The 18,792-nt window shown below is 36.9% G+C and overlaps 1 protein-coding gene and 1 long non-coding RNA gene across 4 annotated transcripts in view; one reads left to right on the top strand and one right to left on the bottom strand.

The window, feature by feature from the left end:
• Window positions 1-18,792, top strand: part of RNLS (renalase, FAD dependent amine oxidase) — a 270,242-nt gene that overhangs the window by 224,280 nt on the left and 27,170 nt on the right. The gene's annotated exons all lie outside the window — the stretch shown is intronic.
• The window catches only part of LOC137209031 (uncharacterized), a 283,085-nt gene that overhangs the window by 109,258 nt on the left and 155,035 nt on the right, over window positions 1-18,792 (bottom strand). The gene's annotated exons all lie outside the window — the stretch shown is intronic.

The raw sequence follows: 18,792 nt of genomic DNA on the forward strand, positions 1-18,792 counted from the left end.
ACATTGAGAATTAACACTTCAGCACTGGTCACCCACTTAGCAGGCAAGGAAAAGTAATGGTAGTCAGCAAGTTGTTCACCCCTAAGACAACCTAGGTATCTGTTACTACTGCCCTCTAAATCATATAAAATGAATGAGCTCTCCAGTTGCCAAACCTGCAAGCTGTTGAAAAAACACATGTGAGCTATTGGCGATTAGAAAGATCAGAAGCCTCTTTTGGAGACCCTGTCCCATGCCTATTACATGGGGAATACTTGGCTACATAGTATCAGAGGTGTTGCCAGTAAGACCTGGAAGTTTTATCAAGCTGTCTTCCCAAAGAGATCCAAGTATTCTTGGTAACAAGTTTACCGTGGTCTCTAGGGAATATGCATCTGCTTTGAATGATGCCCTGTAACACAGACCTTGATTTCTAAGGTTACACTTCAAAGGATCCCACCATTCTTTTTGTGAAAGATTTTTTTAAATACTTGGTTGAAGAACAACTGTGCTCCAGCTGAGATATTTAACTTAGAAAATATGTGAGAAGCTCTGCAAATGTGCCATTTCTCTTCCATGGTTTAGCAGTTATCTCTTTTTTGTATCTCAATGGAATTAAAATGATATCTTGCATAGGAACCCTGCCACAAATGATGAGTTCATATTAACCCAAGCTTGGTAAGTGGTGAATTCCTTATTGTATAATTCATGATTTGGCTTTTATTATCATGGATGGTCAAAAGTAACCAGTGTTATCAAGTATGGTTCTGTTCCATGGTTCCATGGACTTTGCAATCACACAAACCTAGTTTCAAATTATAACTCTATACTTAGAATTAGGTTGAACTATATTATATTGCTGTCTTTGTAATTTAAAATATTCAAATACCAGCATTTTCATGTGATTCAACCTAATAGCTCTGTAACCATGAGTTAAGTTTCTCAGTCTCTCTGAGCTTCACTTATCTGTACTGTAAGGTTAACAGTGTCTCCCAGAAATGTAATAAGGGTTGAATAGTATATCCAAAACTCCTAGCCCCATGCCTAGCACACCGGAGGCACATAGTAAATTCTGTCTTTACAGTTGTTGTCACATAAATTATTTTATGGTTTCAGTCTATCAGCTATATAAACTTTTTTCATTTTGAGAAAGAAAAAAGGGAAGGATAATGCCAATAGTGCAAGTTTAGTTAAATTATATTATCTTCTGTTAAAAATAAAAACACTTACACGTTAGGGCAGTTAAACAATATCTCATTTCCCGAATAAGATGTTAAACTCAGAGAACATTAAATTAAATGTGGTTCTTCTTTCTTTTTATGGAATCTCAAATCCCTTTTTGAATAATTCCCCCAAAATTTACACTCCAGCATATCCGAGAGGAGTTAGATACTATGAAGTAAGTTGTCAGCAAATCAAAGCTGAGACTAATTCAAGAGCAGGTTTCAAAGTGTGACTGCAGAATCTCACCACAGGAAATCGCTTCATTGTGCTTCATAAATACTTTATATCACTTAGCATTTTTAACTCTGTCCAGAATCACCAATCCATCATTTTGCCCAGATGTGACATTACTGAATCAATTTAGCCTAAAGAGTCGTTTGGTTTTATTACCAATGACTTTCTTGTTATTAAGTGAGCTGAGAAGGCTTTGATATGCCCTTTAAGATCGTATGTGGACCCTGCTATTTTTAATAATCATTGCCCCTACAGACTTCATATATGTGCTCATTTAGATAATGAGAAGCATCTACATGTACTGCACAGGACCTTGAATTCCCTGCATAATATGAATGAATATTAAACATCGGAATCTGAAAAGAATCTATTGAAATTCCATTAATATTTATAACTGCTCTGTGGGACTAGGGGAATTCTTCAGTATAAAATATTCCAAATTCATGTTTGTAAGAATGAAGCATCCTTGAATTTAAAATATAGTTTTCCTCACTGAAATAGATTTCTATTATACATATACCTAGTGAATTCTTTGTTGTTGATATTCTATATCCCTATTTAAAAGAGTCAGGAAAGGCATTTTAGAACCTTGGGCTCATTTGAACCTAATCCACTCTTTTTTATTAAACATAAAATGCCTGTTTGTTCCCTTTTCCACTATCTATATTCATAATATTGGTTTCTTAGGAGTAGCTCACAATATTATAAAGGATATTGTTAAAAGGATTATAGTCCCTTTGATTTAAGAACTTTGGCCAAAATACCCAGATTCAATTTTTTTTTCCTGTCAAAATATAACAGGAAGGATAATTTCACTGGTCTTATTAGTAAAGGAGATAAGAATGTCTACAGTAAACCAGTAAATTTCCTCTATCAAAAGCACCAGAAATATTTTGACACATCATAAATAAAAACTTCATCTGATTAGTCTCAGTCTTTCAAATTCAACATTTTATAATGTCAAGGCAAAACTTTCTCTTTAACGCACCAAAAGAACTAGAGCAAAGTATTGATATTAGGCCAAATCCTCCAACCCAGAGATATATTTCTTCTGGTCATGGTATCCTTTTGAGCAGTTAAAAGTCTAAAGCTGAACCCAATTACGCAACTACAGTGATAAAGTGATATCCTTAGAGCAGACCAGTATGCTTGCCCAGTTTCAGGAAAAGAGTCCAATCATAATACCACTCAACACACAAAATTTCATATAGGGCATGATGCTGAGTAGGCCAGAATAACGATGTATAATAAGGGATGACTGCTTATTGCTGGTGAGTGTTGGGAAAGTGGCACATTTTAGTTGACTGTCATCATAGAAAACCAGGGCTTTCTTACACACTGTGGAAGAACTCCAGCGAGGTCTGGAACACCAAGTGCGAGTCAGGACAAATCCCCTGCTCTGGGGACCTGGGTAGGCCCAATTAGAGGACTATTGAAACTCTTCCATCTTGCCTTTTGGCAGTGCCAATAAAAGCTGCAACAGGCTGAAAATTTCCTTGTGTCTCATGATAAATAGATGTTTTCCTAAAACTTGGGAGGTCTTAGCCAAAGAAAAAACTTCTCCCAAACAGATCCTGAAATATAAGCAGTCCCACTAAATGTGGCCCCATTCGCTAAATGGGTAGAATCTATGGAATTTTTAAAGGAATTACTGCAAGGAACTTGGAGGAAAGATTATTCCAGCCCTGGAAAGCAAGTAGAATTCAGAATATGATTGCCAGAGTTATTTTATTCCTTTTTTTAAAATATATATATAATCAAACTTAACATGTGGAGCGCTGGCTCTTGATTGCCTGCCTTGGAAATTCAGCACTTGTTCTCTGTTTCTAAAAATGGAGCTACCAGTCTCCTAGCTCCTTGAGCCCCAAATCAGGAATCATCCTTGCTTTTTTTTTCTCTTTCATTGAACTCACTTCTCTTCATCACTGCTGTCACAACCCAAGCACCATCTTATTTTAACTAGTCTCTCCATACTTGCCCCTTTCCAGTTCATTTGTCACATCGCCAGAATGATCTTCTTCAAACACATCTGTTTATGCCATTCGCTTTCCCACTTAAAGCCCTTTATTGCTTTCCCTTTGATTATAGGATTAAATCTCAGATCCTTATCATGACCTACAAGATCCTGAATGATCTCATACAGGGGCCACAAACTTTTTCTATAAAGGCTAGCTAGTCAGTACTTTAGACTCTGTGAGCCATACGGTCTCCTGTTGCAGCTTCTTAGCTCTGCTGGTGTCACACAAGATATAAACATTATATAAAGGAATGGGTGTGACCATCTTCCAGAAGAGCTTTATTTCCCAACACACGTGGAGGCCAGATTAGTTTGCCAGCCCCTGGTCTAGCACATGCCTATTTCACTAGCTCCTTCCTCCCTTCCTTACTTGGCTCTCCAGTCACACCTCTCATTCCTGCCATGGTTTTTCCCACTCAAGACCATGGTCCATTTTGTTCTCTCTGCCTAGACTGTCTCAGTTTAAATGTTACTTCCACAGAGGCCATTCCTGAATTCCTAATTTAATTAGGTTTTCCTATTATACTCTTCTTTAACACCTTATATTTTAATTTTCAGTAACTACACACTGATTTGTGTAATCATTTGTTTAATGTCTCTTTCACCTTCATATTGTAAGGTCCATGAGTGGAGAGACTGAATTTGCTTTGCTCCTCTTTGTATCTCCAGCACATGGCACAGTGCTTCACATATAGTAATTTCTCAATTAAATGTGTGTTAAATGAATAATGAGTTAATGAGATCTAATCAAAACATGACAGAGGAAAACAAAAGATAACAATTTGGGCTCAGATCTAAAATATGAAATGCTTTAAGTCCATTGATCTCCAAGGTATATCATTTTTAAAGTTCTACACCTGAAATAAGGGATGTGTAATTCATAGGCATACCTCAGAATCTTGGTACTACAAAGGCATTTGTGGTTGACACATTGTGGCTTTTACGCAAAGTCGCATGCAGGTTGGGCATCTCTACTTCATCTTGTAGATCTGCTAACTGAAGCATGAGCCCCTAAAGTCAGCATGAAAGTAAGAAAGAAATGGAAGGCACATAATAGCTCTTAATAGCCTTGGACTAGATGGAACACACTTCACTTCCCCTCATGTCCACTGACCAAGACTAGTTATATGGCTCCAGCTTAACTGCCACATAGACTAGGAACTGTCAGGGAGCACATGGACTATTTAGTGAGAGTGAACTATCTCTGCCAGAGAGTGTAAAAAATAGTTCAAATATATTTCCTAATATTAAACAAAATTGGCTATATGAAGGTACTATAAACCACACATATTGGTATACTATAGTTGATATATTTTACCAAATTAAAAAAGCTTTTCTTAAATTTTAATTTACCTCATTTATGTTAATATTCTCACTTGTTAGTAATCTTTAGGGTCTTACTCTCATGTCTCCCCCAGACACTTTTCTACAAAGACTTTTAATGTGTAATAGAGGAAAATGCTCATTTTGTAATAATTTCATTTTATGACCATGGTTTTGCTATATAATCTGTAAGTTTTGGTCATTTTAAAAGAATTCTATGGTACATTTCCTCTCAAAAGTAAAATATTATAGTCCAAAACTTGACTGTAAGGGAATGATCCTTATAAGAAAAGAAATATCTATATGTTCTCTTTGCTCCCCAAATTGTCTGTCTCCACAAGTTATTCATCAGTCATACACTTGAATATTTATTGCATTTCAGCTATGGGCCAGACATTGTTCTAGGTGTTCAGGTGAATAAGACAGCTCTTCTACTGCTTACCTTTGCCAGGGAATACTTAAACATATTCCAGCATAATGATAAAAAGTTAGAATTTCTTATCAGCAAAATTTCAACAGTGTTTAATCTGATATTCTCTTGTGTCCTTGTTATTTTAGTTCTGCAAATGTTTGTGGAATTGAAGTATCGATATCTCTGTAGGACACTGTCTTTTCCTTTGGTCAGTATTCCTAGTCAGGTCTTTAGTAATCCTTGAGTTACACTTACAGGGATATAAAAATATACCTTGTTTTAAAGGGACAGTAATAAGCTCTGAGGCCGTATCTGCTCCATTGAAGAAGGTAGAAACAATTCTCTAGTTTGAAATCAGTGTCCTGGGTCTGTCCTCCTTATTTATACGGGCATACCTTGTTTTACTGCACTTCACTTTATTGTGCTTAGCAGATATTTTACTTTTTACGAATTGAAGGTTTGTGACAACCCTGTGTCAAGCAAGTCTATCGGTGCCATCTTTTCCAATAGCATTTGCTCACTCTGTGTCTTTGTGACACATTTTGGTACTTCTCATAATTTTTCAAACTTTTTCATAATTATTATAATTGTTATGGTGATCTGTGATCAGTGATCTTTGATGGTACTACTGTAATTGCTTTGGTGTGCCACAAACTGTGCCCATATGATGGTGAACTTAATCCATAAATGTTGTGTGTGTTCTGACTGCTCCACCCAACGGCCATTCCCCCATCCCTCTCCCTCTCACCAGGCCTCCCTATTCCCTGAAATATAACAATATTGAAATTAGGCCAATTAATAAACCTACAGTGACCTCTAAGTGTTCAACTGAAAGGAAGAGTCACACATCTCTCACTTTAAATCAAAATCTGAAACTGATTAAGCTTAGTGAGGAAGGCATGTCAAAAGCCAGGAGAGGCCAAAAAGTAGGCCTCTTGCACCAAACAGTCAGCCAAGTTGTGAATGCAAAGGAAAAGTTCTGGAAGGAAATGAAAAGTGCTACTTCAGTGAATACAAATGATAAGAAAGTGAAATAGCCTTGCTTCTGATATGAGAAAGTTTTAGTGGTCTGGATAGAAGTACAAACCAGCCACAACAGTCTCGTATGCCAAAGCCTAATCGAGAGCAAGGCCCTAACTCTTTTCAATTCTATGGAGGCTGAGAAGTGAGGAAGCTGCAGAAGAAAAGTTTGAAGCTAGCAGAAGTTGTTGATTCACGAAGTTTAAGGAAGGAAGCCATCTCCATAACATAAATGTGCAAGGTGAAGCAGCAGGTGCTGATGCAGAAGCTGTAGCAAGTTATCCAGAAGATCTAGCTGAGACAATGAATGAAGGTGGCTACACTAACCAACAGATTTTCAATGTAGGTGAAACTGCTTTGTATTGGAAGAAGATGCCAGCTAGGACTTTCATAGCAAGAGAGGAGAAGTCAATACCTGGCTTCAAAATTTCAAAGGACAGGCAGACTCTTGTTAGGGGCTAATCCAGATGGTGACTTGAAGGTGAAGCCAATGCTCATTTACCATTCTGAAAATCCGAGGGCCCTGAGAATTATGCTAAATCTATTCTTCCTGTGCTCTATAAATGGAACAATGAAGCCTGGATGACAGCACATCTGTTGACAACATGGTTTACTGAATATTTTAAGCTCACTATTGAGACCTACAGCTCAGAAAAAAAAAATTCCTTTCAAAATATTACTGCTCATTGACAATGAATATGGTCACCCAAGAGCTCTGATGGAGCTGTACAATGAGATTAATGTTGTTTTCATGACTGCTAACACAACATCCATTCTGCAGCCCATGGATCAAGAAGTAATTTTGACTTTTGAGTTTTATTATTTAAGAAATACATTTTGTAAGACTACAGCTGCCATAGATAGTGATTCCTCCAATGGATCTATGCAAAGTAAATTGAAAACCTTCTGGAAAGGATTTGCCATTCTAGATGCCATTAAGAACATTCGTAATTCACGGAAAGAGGTCAAAATATCAACATCAACAGGAATTTGGAAGAAGTTGATTCCAACCATAGTGGATGTTTTTGAGGGTTTCAATACTTCAGTGGAGGAAATAATTGCAAATGTGGTAGAAATAGCAAAAGAACTAGAATTAGAAGTGGTGGCCGTAGATTTGACTAAATTGCTGCAATCTAATGATAAAACTTAGAGGAGTTGCTTCTTATGGATGAGCAAAGAAAGTAGTTCCTTGAGATGGAATCTACTCCTGGTGAAGATGCTGTGAAGACTGTTGAAATGACAACAAAGGATTTAGAATAGTACATAAACGTAGTTGATAAAGCAGCAGCAGGGTTTGAGAGTATTAACTTCAATTTGGAAAGACGTTCTACTGTGGGTAAAATGTTATCAAACAGCAGTGCATGCTGCAGAGAAAATCGTTCATGAAAAGAAGAGTCAATTGATGTGGCAAACTTCACTGTTGTCTTATTTTAAGAAACTGCCGCAGCCACCCCAGCCTTCAGCCATCACCCTGATCAGCCAGCAGCCTTCAGCATTGAGGCCAAGCCCTCCACCAGCAAAAAGATTACAACTTGCTAAAGACTTAGATGATGGTTAACATTTTTTTAGTAATATGGTATTTTTTTAAATTGAGATATGTACATATTTTTAGACATAATGCTATTGTGCACTTAATACCATGGTATAGAGTAAACATAACTTTTATATGCACTGGGAAAACAAAAAATTTATGTGACTCACTTTACTATGATCTTCACTTTATTGTGGTGGTCTGGAACCAAACCCACAATATCTCTGAGTGATGCTTGTATAGCTTGCCTAAAGGTACTCCTCTGGAGAGATCTGTCTCACAAAACCAGATCTGCTTCCTCCAAATAAAGGCAAGAGCCTAAGGAATGATGGAGAGGGATGGATGCAAACATGAATTCTTGACCAAGTGGAAATCTTCCCTGACACAGAACCTCCTGAGACACTCTGCCACAGGGATTCTGTTGATCTGCAAGGATTTTTCTTTGCCATGGAATCTGGAAATCTTGCCTCCTTGGTTTTCCATAATGGAAGTCTTTAAGAAATTGCTTTCTCTGAAAAGGTCAGAATTATTTGAACAAAAAAAAACAAAACTGGAATTTCCAATTTAGTAGTTAAATGTGATTGGAATAATCAAGAAGTCTCATGGGGGAAAATGTTATCTAAGACCCTCCATAATGTAGAAATACTTGTGAGTCTTGAGCTCTGATTTCCAAAATGTATATCTGGGTTTGGGGGGAAAACATGAGTCTGCCCCACAGCCTTGAGTCACCCTCCTCTTCCCTCTTGCTATATCAGTGTATACATATTTGCTTGTATGTGTGCTAATTATGTCTCAAATTACAAATAAGAAAATGTATTTCTCCTCTATTACAATATATTTGTACGTAGGAAGCAAAGAGAACTTTTTTATAGCCTGAATTTAGAACAGCTTATGTCAGGAGTTTGAAAAATAACAAAGAATGAAAAGAAAAACCAGAACAATGTTGTTCAACCTTTTTAAACTCCATACCCATAATCTTTATTAAGACAGGCACTGTGCTAAGTGCTTTTATGTTTGTTTGTTTGTTTTTTACATTTTATCTTTACAACAACTCTCTGAGGTAAATATTATTATCCCTGTTTTTATAAGTGGAGAAACTAAAGCTTAGAGAAATTAAATAAAACGATGACTTCAGCCTGAGCTTTGTTTATCTCTGAATCATACTTTTTTGATCAAAGTAAAAATCTCTATGCTGGAGAGACTAATAAAAGCTCCCCATGGAGACTTCTCTCTTGCCCCAGCACCTACCCTAGGACACAATGAGGTTGACTGATACCTGGAAACTATATTCTTTCTCATATTCTTCTTTAACCTATACTTTCTGTCATTTGTATATTTAAATTAACAGTGGCTTTTAAAATTCATTTCTAAAGATGAGATAATAACACCAAATGTGTTATTTGAAATTTTACATGTTCCGCTCACCCCCTTCCCAGATTTGGGTGAGCCAAATTCTCAGTGCCTTCCTCTACCACCAGCCCAACATTGAGAATCCTGGGAATGAAAGAACCTTGGAAATCCAGTTCTTCTACCATCACTCACATGACAAATGCTATTCATACGCATGACACACTTCATGAGGATAGCTCAAGTTATCAGGAATCTCAAGAGGCCTAGCGTTCTCACACTCAAGATCACATATATCAAAATACACGTAAGCAAAAGTAATGTTATTTTCAGAATAAACTTGATTCCAACTTAATATATCTTTAAAAAGAAAAATATTCTCAATCCTGGATATGTTAATTTAACTATTGTTAGTTACACATGATTTTCCACAGAGCTGTAACATTTGTGAATTTTTATCTGTTTCAGTGTGTGAACTGAGTATCTGTGGTATGTCAAGAACTGTTCTAGGTAGTAGCAGAGCTGAATCCAGACCAAGGAATTCTTAAACAATGTAGTGTGTTTTCATACCATACTACAAAATAGCTCACTGGATTTAAACTCAAAAATGGGATGGAAATTAAAGCCCTAAAATCTAGGGCAAACTCAAGGCTTAGAAAGCTCAGATGAAGAGAAGTATTTTCATCACATTGGTCCTATGGATTCTTAGTTTTAGTCTCTTCTTTGAGGACCAGGAATTTCTGCCCTAGTGACAGCACGGAGTGGTTAGAGAAAGGATGAGCTTTACTTCTCAAATTGTCACCACTACCTGGACCTCCATTTTATAGTCACAGAAAATTAAAGCTGAAAGGGATCTGAAGATAATAAACTTTCATAACCCCTTACTTCACATATGAAGAAACTGAGGCCCAGAAGAAGGTTGTTTTTTTGCTTTGGGTTTTTTTTTTTCATAATTATTGGTCAAGTTTTCTAAAGAAACTGCTAAAATCTAATCTTTATATATTGGAGATATAAAGTAAGATTAAGGGCAGACAGGAGGAGAAAAGAAGAAAGAAAGGAAACACATTTGTAGGAACAAGCATACACGTGCTAGACTTAGTACTAGATCTTCACACATTTAACTTAGTTTAGGTTACAAATGACATAAAACCCAATTTGGTTCGCTTATCCCCTCCCCCCCAAAATAGGAGGGGGTGGAATTTATTGGTATTGTTCCTGAAAAATCCAGGAGTAAAGCTCCAGACATGTCTGGATTAATTCCGTCAACATCATGAAGACTTAGTTTCTGTCTATTTCTTGACTCTACCTTCTGCTGGATTGGGTTCATTCATAGTAGCAAGCATTTCAGTGCCAAGTCTTACAAAAAAACCACCTGTTTCCCCAAAAGCTCAACACTAGTCCAGGAATTGAATCTCACTGACTTGACTGGCCTGCCTTGAGTTATGTACCCATTGCTAAATTAATCACTTAGGAATGGATTAATTGATCAGTTTAACTTCCGTCACCTTTATCTGGGCTGAAAGTGGGGGAGGGTTGATCTTATAAAACAAAAATTTAGCTACTGTTGCCACAGAAGAGCCATGCCCCCCTAATCAGTAGAATTATCCCCAGTAGCTCATCCCAGCCCCTGTTCCCACCCTCCTGACCCCAACCCAAAGCCTCAGGCATTCAGTCCTCGTAGGTATTGAGGAAATAGGCAACATGTTTATTATTCAAGTAGTTTGGATTACTGGTGAATGTTATTTACTTTCTCAGCTGGCTGGAGAAGGCAAACATACTCTTCTGTGAACAGTTTTCCATTGTTTGCTGGAAGATTATTTCCTGAATTTGTATACATTTGTTTATACTGGAGCTATAGGGAAACATCTGAAACTGGAAGTATGAACTTTTGGGGAATTCTCATTTTATTTTCAATTCATCGTGTGGGGTTTTACACACTTGTTTATATTTAACTAAATGCCTATCAGAATGGTTACCTTATACAGAATTGTTTAGAGGATGTCTGTGTGTCTTTTTAAACATAAGAAATCCAAACATATGTAGCCTGGGATAACAAGGATTACAAACATACATGTGTATCAGTTTTAAAACTTTCCTTCTTAGCCTCTATTTAAAATGGCAAATGCATACATCCCTAGATATATTAGTAGCCACAGGCCTAGAATAAACAAGTCAAGGACCAAAAGAAGAGAAGAAACTAATAAGTATATTAGTTTTTTTTTAAGCTAGTATTTCCAACTCAGTGATGGAGAAGTCCCTCCTGCAGATAAAGTTGGAGGTAATGAAGTTGCTCAGGACATGAGTAGGGCTCTTGTAAGTGAATTTTGGCTTCTGTAACTTATATACAAGAAATAGGTTTGAGATGGTTATTAAAAAGCAAATAAAACCTGCAGGTGGTCCCTCTGAATAGTGAGGCCTAGTTCCTGATTCAGGGCCAGCAGCAGCAGACACACAGAACAGCAGACACGCTGCCAGGGAGGTAGAATGCCAAATAGCAGACTGTTAGATGCTTGTTTGGGTTGGAAGGGGAAAGAGAGACAACAAGAGCACGTATCTCTCCATCTCTATCTCCTTTTCCCCTCCCCACTCTTTTTCCTTCCCTTTCCCTCTGCTATGCTTTCATCATCAAGAGTGAGTGACTTTTTTTTGCTGGACTTACTAATGCGACTGACTTACTCTCCATTACATTTGCTGCTGGGCTCCGGAGCCATATGAAGGAGTTAAATTACAATAAGAGCTCTCCTGGCTAGAGGGCAAGTCTAGTTAAGCCAGTTCCACATTGGGAGGGAGAGGGAAACTTACCACCAATACCACTGCCAGGAGGAAGGAGAGCTGACCACCCACCCTTTCAAACTGTGTGGCTCTCAACGCCTGGTCCCTTTTCTCTCTTCCCAGGAATCTGTTTCCTGAACTTAATTTGCACGCACTGTCAAGACCATACCAGTTAGAGATAATGGCTCTCTAACTGTTTTGCCTAGGTGCCATTTCCCCCACTAAGATGTAAGCTTCTGAAAGGCCCTAACCAAGTTTCTCTTGGTACCAAACTGCACTAAACACCCACATGCTCATTTGATTGAATCAGTAATTAAAGAAACATTTTTACGCATTTTTTGATCCTCTTGGTCTGCAGCTATAGTGTCTGCCACTCCTTAAGTTTCTTTAATCCTCTACTTCCCTGTCAGAAATGGAATCTAGAGCTGGTTTTAGGGGAACCCAACTTCTGCCCCTTGATAGATATGGCTAAAAACAAAGTTTAACAGATGGAAAATGTCTCTGAAGTATTTGCATGTAAATAAGGATGTCTCAGTAAGTTTGAGCTTGCTATATGAGTGTAGAGTGTAGATTCCTCATATAATTTTGGAAAAAGGTAGGCAGAAATGGTGACAAATTTGGGTCAGAAGTGGGAAGGGAATATTCTTGTTTAAAACTGTCCACATATCCAGTTTTCTAAGACAGTGTAAAAATGCATTCTTCCTCCATTGCTTTGTTAAGTTTGTTGTCCTATACTAAATACTTACTATATTTTTAGGACTTTTTTCCAGAGAGATGTATTCTGATTCATTGACTATTACTGTCAGCCAGTACTAGGCTGATTTGACTGCCGTGTCTTTATAATGCATTTAAATATATGGCAAAATAAGTCTCCATTCACTGATCTTTTTTTTTTTTAATTTTTAATATTCTCATTGCCTTATTTTTCCTTTAGAATCAATTTTTTTTTTTTTTTTTTTTTTTGCGGTATGCGGACCTCTCACTGTTGGGGCCTCTCCCGTTGCGGAGCACAGGCTCCGGACGCGCAGGCTCAGTGGCCATGGCTCACAGGCCCAGCTGCTCCGCGGCATGTGGGATCTTCCCGGACCGGGGCATGAACCCGCGTCCCCTGCATCAGCAGGCGGACTCTCAACCACTGTGCCACCAGGGAAGCCCTAGAATCAATTTTTAAATTCCAAAAAACTTGTAGAGTGAATTAAGAATTACTTTTTTCTTACTAGTTATTGTTGGTATATAGGGAAATCAACTTAATATCAAATTTTTAAAATTAATTTGATGGATTTTATGTTGGCTTATTATTATTTTAAATCATGATTTTCCTTCTTTCTATTAATTATAAATTTTATTTTTTATCTTAGTACATTAACCAGAGCAATGTTAAATATCATTGGTATTACTAAGCATCTTTGGTTTATGCTGATTTTACTGTGAAAAATCTATATTATTTCATAGTAAAGTATGATATAGACCAACCGCTTAAGGAAGATATTCTGTCTCATTTTGAGAAAGTCACTTTTTTTCATGTTGTATCTTTTTTCCATGAATTGATATTAATTGTTAATGGATGCCTTTTAAATACATGTTGAGATTAGCATGTTTCTTTTCATTGTACCTATTAATATGAAAGAACATACCTATTAACATTAATAGAAGAATGATCTATAGTTTGGTGTGTGTTTATATGTGTAAATGTGATGTGTGTGTCTGTAATCAACATTATACTAGCTTGACAATTTTAAACAAATCACAAGTAAAACACTTAAGACCTGGAGTCTTTTTTTGTTTTAAATATTTATTGACTGTGTTTTCAATTTCTTTTATGTATTTTAGTTTATACTGATTTCTTTTATATTGAGTTAATTTTGGTAACTTTTTTTTCCAAGAAAAATTAGCCTGTTTCTTTTAGATTTAAAACTTTATTCACATGGACACGTACACTTCTTTGGCTTTAAAGAACTTATCTGTATCTGCTATATCCTATCTGGCAGAGGGAGACAGTGGGGATGCTTGCCTATCTTTAGGTGGTGTGGAAAAAAACAAAAAAGAAATAAAATGTCTCCCCTGAAATGCCAAACCACATATCCACCTTCAGGCAGATTTGGTGCCAGAATTCATTCTTCTAGTATGTTCTAAAAATCCAGTTAAAGTAGTCATATGCAGTATCACCTCCAAGGTATCTGGCAGAAATGAAAGTAACTCTCCAAAGGAATAACCTTTAAACTCAGGCCTCAAAGAATTTCTGAGACAAAGTTCCTAGGAACTTTAGGCTCACCATAGGAACATGGCTTACAATAGAAAAAAAAAAAAAACACGTAAGACACAAGGAAACACACCATCATGAGCAACAACGATTGATTGCACCTATTAATATGAAAAAATGTACTTATTAATATATATCTATTAATATTAATACAAGAATGTTAATAGATTGGTGTGTATTTCTAGGTCTACAAAAACACTCAAACTCCTAAAGATTGCAGATTTTTAAATAACTAAAGATAATATAGTATATTTGTTGTGTTTAAAGAATTAAAAGAGAGTACTGACAATGTGACTAGGGAGAAAGAAGCTATCAAAACTGATCACGCAGATTTGAAAAACAGAATTTTTTAAAATGAAAAACAAAATAAATTTGAAATTAAAAGGACAAATTAAACATCAGAATAAACACATATATAGGGAGAATGGTGAACCGAAAGATAAATCAGAAGAAATTACATGGAATCTAGCATAGAGAGGGAAAACATTATAAAAAGATCAAGACACATGAAGATAGAATGAGAATATCTATCATATTTCTAAGTAGAGTACTGTATCTACCAGACAGGGAGAATGGAGAGAACTAATGGCTGAACAATTTCCAAAATTAATGACAAAAATGAGTCTTCAGGTTCAGAAAACACAATGAAGTTAAAGAAAGTAAGCAAAAAGAAACTTAAAACCTCAAAATATTCAAGTAAAACTGCAGAACACCAAAGGCAAAAAGAAAACAATATAAGCATCGAGATATGAAAGAATTACCTGCAATCAAATTGAGTTGACTTCTTGACCCCCACCCAAAACTGTAGACTAAAAAAAAAGAATGCAGTGCCCATTTCATACCCATTAGGATAGCTATTTAAAAAAATAAAATACCAAGTGTTGGCAAGGGTGTGGAGAAATTAGCACCTTTATACATTGCTGGTAGGAATGAAAAAATGATGCAACTGCTGCGGGAAATGATATGGTGATTGATCAACAATTTAAACATAGAATTACTGTATGATCCAGCAATCTCACTTCTGAGTATATACCCGAAAGAAGTGAAAGCAGAGACTTGAACAGATAATGGTACACCCATGTTCATAGCAGCATTACTCACAATATCCAAAAGGTGAATGCATTGACAAAATGTGGTATATACACACAATGCAATATTATGTGGCCTTAAAAAAGAAGGAAACTCTGACCCCTGTTACAACATGGATGAACCTTGGAGAGAAGTGAAATAAGCCCATTACAAAAGGACAAATATTGTATGATTCCACTTATATGAGGTACCTAGAGTGGTCAAATTAATAGGGACAGAAATAGAATGGTGGTTGACAGGAGCTGGGGCAAGTGGGGAGTGAGGGATTACTTTCTAATGCCTATAGTTTCAATTTGGGAAGATTTTAAAAGTTCTAGTGATGGATGGTGGTGATGGTTGCAGAACAATGTGAATGTACTTAATGCCAGAGAACTGTACGCTTAAAATAGGTTTAAAAGGTACATTTTATATTATATATATTTTACCATAATAAAAAAAGCTGCTGTGCCTCTACCCAGGAGTAGTCTGCCACTCTTCCTGGGGTGTTAATATAAGAATCAGTCTTAATACTTTCAGAGAAGTCAACTCTGTCATCCCTTTCTAAAGCTGTTCTTACCACAGCACAGAGGTCAAAACAAAAATATTATCTAGGGGTGCCTTATGTTTGTATAGCACTTTATATTTGAAGAAGGCTTTTATGTATCCAAACCCATTTAATCTCCAAACCCATTTAATCCCGTGACAGCCTTATAAGGTAAGTAGTATTACACCCCTCTAATTGATGGAAGACAGTGGAGCCTAAGAGATTAAGTTGTCCAAGACCACTGGGCTATTAAGGATGCAAAGGTTCAAATAACTTATCTTCTGACTGAAGCCATTGATCTCCCAACATACAGAAATAGTTGTCAACTTACTATGAACTTTACATTTAAAATGCCAAAAGCAAAGTGCTATGCTTGTTAAACTGAATGAAGAAAAGAAAAAGAAAGATAACATCATTACGTTCTCAGGAACCAAGGAATAATGATTACACTGAGTTTACGCTCTGAATCCTATTAACATATTTGTGGCTTTTTATATAGTGCTCTAGTTCCAAGCCTTGGTCACGTTTAAACTCCAGTTTGGCTATTTGTATTTTTGCACTTTAGCTTCTGAAAATACCCTTTAATTTTGGGGTTGAGGGTCTTTCCCTTAAAACTCATTGTCTTAGGTTGCACTGTTCAAATTTTAATTGAAATTCTCAAAAATTTTTGTCTGATTCCAATAAAAACAAGTAGCCAGGTTGTTCTCTCATTGTTATGCAAGAACTGTTTCATTTTTGGTCTTAAATTTCCTTTTTTATTGCTCTCCTTGGAGTGGATGGCTAATGTAAATGGGAGAAACCTGGCAACGCACCATCACTACCCTTAGCAATTATAGGAGCTCCCCGCTAGAACAAATGGCTGGGTCAGCGCAACCTCACGCACACAGCTGAGTTTGTTTCCCTTTGAAGACTGCCATAGATAAGTCAACTCAGAACCCCAACTCTCCTGCTTCCGAATGCTGACCCAGTAGCTTTCTCTGTCTCTGGGAAGGTTGGAAACCTCATGGAAGAGGGGTGACCTTTTTGCCACCCCTTTCTGTGAACAAGCCTCCCTGAATGTATTAACTGACAACATAGATAACACTCCCTGAGGCAGTATGCAGTAGGTTTCTCACAGTGGTGGTATTCAGTGAAAGATTCGAGATTTTGCACTCCCGTGTGGTACCAGTGAAGTAGACACTGGCAAGTTAAACACTGAAGGTTCAAAGAGAGGGTCCTCTCTTTGCCCTTTCAAGTTGTTCCAGCTACTGTGAGGTGAAAACTGGACAATCTTCTTACCATTGCATTTACAGCACAGATTCTGAAGTCAGATCTCCCACTTCATATATATTAAAATGTTTGAGAACACGCCACTTTAAAGTGCTCACAGCATTTTCTCTCAGAAGAGAGACCCAAATTCTTTTACAGTATTTTGCTGTAAAATTCATAAGCCAGAGCGCAACAGGAAAATGAAGTACTTTAACAAAAAATTAACTCACACCTATCATTTGGACAACACCAGGAGAACTTTTCCCTTGGGTATATCTGATATATTGCTTTTATTCTCATAGCTTACATTTTTTAAGCACCTCCTCTGTGCCAGAAACTGTGCTAAGCACTTCACACACATTATGTCGTTTAATCCAGACCACAGAACCGTGTGGTAGATGCTAACTTATTCTCATTCTACATACATACACACAAAGTAAAGAGGTTGAGTGGACACAGAGCAAGTAAGTGGCTTGTTCTGTGTAAAATTACTTTTTCTGTGTAAAGATGTACAAACCTATCTCAAAGAGATTGTTGCCTTTTATAACAACCCCGAAAAGAACTTCATAATCCCAATTTAAAGAATTTTCAGTATCAGTCTTCCCAACCCCTGTCAGTAGCTTATAGATTTTAGTATTTTCTTCTTTCAGCAGGGGGGAGCACCAACTTTCATATTATAATTTCATGCGTTTCATATCTATTTTGTTTTCCCTCAACTTTTCTCTTCTGCATGATTTAAACAAAAAATAATAACAGGAAATCTTGGTTAACATTCCTTCCAAGGTTGTATTCTCTAATGCCTCAGTCACTTTGCTTTCAATGTCAAACTTTATTCAATTTTCTATATTCTACTAAAGAGTGAAAGATATGAAGCACTTGTTATTTTTCATTGTGAAAATATAGCCAAAAAAATTCAATGGCAAACAAAAAAGGAAAGTATCTCCATGTTATGAATGAAGCAGACTTTTTTTTTTAATGCTGCTTAAAAGATGAAGAACATTATGAGGTCAAGCTTGTTTTGAGAAAGGTGTTTTTTTAGGTATTTTATTCTGGCATTTATATAATTTCAACAAGATATTTTTGCAATCCATTTAACATAAAATTAAGAAGATGAACATCTACTTCGTTCTCAGAATTTAAAGCGAATATAGGCTATGTATAAGAAATGGTTCCTGGGCTTCCCTGGTGGCGCAGTGGTTGAGAATCTGCCTGCTAATGCAGGGAACATGGGTTCGAGCCCTAGTCTGGGAGGATCCCACATGCCGCGGAGCAACTAGGCCCGTGAGCCACAACTACTGAGCCTGCGCATCTGGAGCCTGTGCTCCGCAACAAGAGAGGCCGCGATAGTGAGAGGCCAGCGCACCGCGATGAAGAGTGGCCCCCGCTTGCCACAACTAGAGAAAGCCCTCGCACAGAAATGAAGACCCAACACAACAAAAATAAATTAATTAATTAATAAACTCCTACCCCTAACATAAAAAAAAAAAAGAAATGATTCCTGCCCTGATAAGCTTATGATTTAGTGGTTGAGAGAGATAAACATACCAATAAATTTAATTATACCCAAGGCAGTACATATTAGGTCATTTTACCTTCCTTCAGGTTCTTTAACAAGACCTGAAAGTGTGTTCTCTAAAACGCATCTTGAATCTGTCCTCCACATCAGTGAAGCCTGATTCTGAATTTCAGAAGTAGCCTAATTTTATGCTTCAAAGATTAGAATCTGTTTTCCCTTCATTTATTGTCTGATTATTGTGATCAACTCTTAAATCCGGATTGAAATGCTGAGAGACACTAACATGTTACCCACTTT

Source organism: Pseudorca crassidens, chromosome 16, assembly GCF_039906515.1.
Source record: "Pseudorca crassidens isolate mPseCra1 chromosome 16, mPseCra1.hap1, whole genome shotgun sequence".
In the NCBI taxonomy this organism is placed as follows: Eukaryota; Metazoa; Chordata; class Mammalia; order Artiodactyla; family Delphinidae; genus Pseudorca; species Pseudorca crassidens.